This window comes from Aegilops tauschii, chromosome 2 (genome assembly GCF_002575655.3).
Source record: "Aegilops tauschii subsp. strangulata cultivar AL8/78 chromosome 2, Aet v6.0, whole genome shotgun sequence".
Classification (NCBI taxonomy): Eukaryota; Viridiplantae; Streptophyta; class Magnoliopsida; order Poales; family Poaceae; genus Aegilops; species Aegilops tauschii.
The window spans coordinates 8,309,113-8,310,897 of NC_053036.3; the positions used below are offsets into that span (position 1 = coordinate 8,309,113).

The following is a 1,785-nucleotide window of genomic DNA, read 5'->3' on the forward strand; positions in this document are numbered from 1 at the left end:
GCTAATTACGTGCCTGGGCAAAAATTGTTTTCTTTCTTTTATTTTTTAACATGGACCAGGCTAATGCCAGTGCATGGACTCCCAGCCCAGGCAAGCATTCTAGTTTTTACGACACTATCCAAACAAACACCAGGCATGGTCCAGGGAGAGCCCAGGCCAGGCGTGAAGCGCCCAGGTCATCAACCAAACTAGCCCTTTGTCACAGTACTCATCAGCCCACGGCCCAATAACTTTTTTTACCATGAACTGTACACTTGCACTCTGTTAACTGAAAAATTACTGCATTTTATGAATTGTGACATTTTATTCATCAATTGCTGCATTTTATTCATTAGGGGGGAGCAAATAATGCATGGGCTAGCTAGAACTGTAACTGAGAATATCATTGGGTCTTAATATCATTACCAGAATTCAGGCTTTGCTTCACACAAATTCAAATTCAGCTAACAAATGATCCTTGAATAACAGAAACTACTAGCTAGACACAATAACTGAAACTAGGGACCCCCGATCTGAAACTAGCTTGACACACAAACTGAAACTGTAACAATTTCTAGAGATTGATGAACATCAAGTAAAAGAAACCCATGGCAATGACACACCAATAAAATGCTTCAGTCATCATATTTGCTTGCTGCTTCAAATCGATCCGCTGCTTTAGTTGCTTGCCCAATTTCTTCAATTCACACTTCACTTCAGCATTGTCTATCATGGATCGGCTCTGTCCACCAAATGTGAGGCGTGTTGCACACCAAGCTGCCCCCCAAAATTGAAATTGAGCTCTTGTGTTGAAGCCTGCATTTTCAACCTCTCAACGTACTCATCGAGCCACTCGAAATGTCCACATTTCTTCAGGACCTGAAAAACAGGGTAAACAGGGGTCGACGACAGCATGAACCCTAGATCAGATCCACTGCCCAAATTCGACGGAAAAAGAAAGAAATCGGGAGAATTTAGATAAGCTGCTTGGTGCGGTACACGGATCTAACCTGCCCCGGCTGTGGCCTGCTCAAGCATTTGATGAACTCGCACCGACGGTTGTCATTTTCCTCCTTCACATAAGTCAAACGCTTCAGAGGCTCCATGCGTGGGCAATCGGGGCATCTTGTCAACGGCACTGGACCGTACTGTGGCCATGATTGGCGGGAGGGCGAAGTTGAGCTAGACATCGCTCGTCGGCGGCGCGCTTCGTTGCTGGAGAAGAGGAAGAACAAGGTGGGGGAAAGGGGAAAGGGGAAGGGCAGACAATGGGGGGTGGGCTGGCTCGGGATCGTGGATGGCTCGGGTCGGGGCACGCTGATGAGCACGGGCATGCTTATGTGGATAAGTTGTGGGTCCCGCACGCATGTGAGTAAATGGTGGGTCCCACATTCATGTGGATAACTGATGGGTCCCGCGTGTCATAACTCAAACCACTAACCCCTTGTGTTTTGCATTTCATGGTTAAACAATAGTTGGCTGCAAATACGTCGCACCAGAGCTATTTTCGTCAACTACGTCGCTCCTCATCCAGTTCATCTCAAAGATGTCGCACAGGAGCTATTGACCTGTTCATGATGATTACTTCTTGTTGTGTACAATTGAATTTATGGTTGTTATGGAATATCTTTGACTCTCTTTGTTTATGTTTTCTCACTTTTGATTGCTTTTATTTGTTCGTACAAAACCAAAGCACTGCCATGCCACATAGATGTACTGGTATTAATTCCACTATATGCCAGCGAATATTGAGGGGAACATTGAGACAAAAGTTAGTTCATTCCAGCATCAATATAGCAATTTCAG

At 45.2% G+C, this 1,785-nt stretch overlaps 1 long non-coding RNA gene across 1 annotated transcript; it reads right to left on the reverse strand.

Moving 5' to 3' along the window:
- Positions 1–370: 370 nt before the first annotated feature.
- LOC120974831 (uncharacterized) lies at positions 371–1,203 on the reverse strand. Its single transcript, XR_005770164.2, has 2 exons — positions 990–1,203; positions 371–858 (listed from the first exon to the last, which is right to left on the reverse strand). It is a non-coding gene; the product is annotated as an uncharacterized lncRNA (long non-coding RNA).
- Positions 1,204–1,785: the final 582 nt, after the last annotated feature.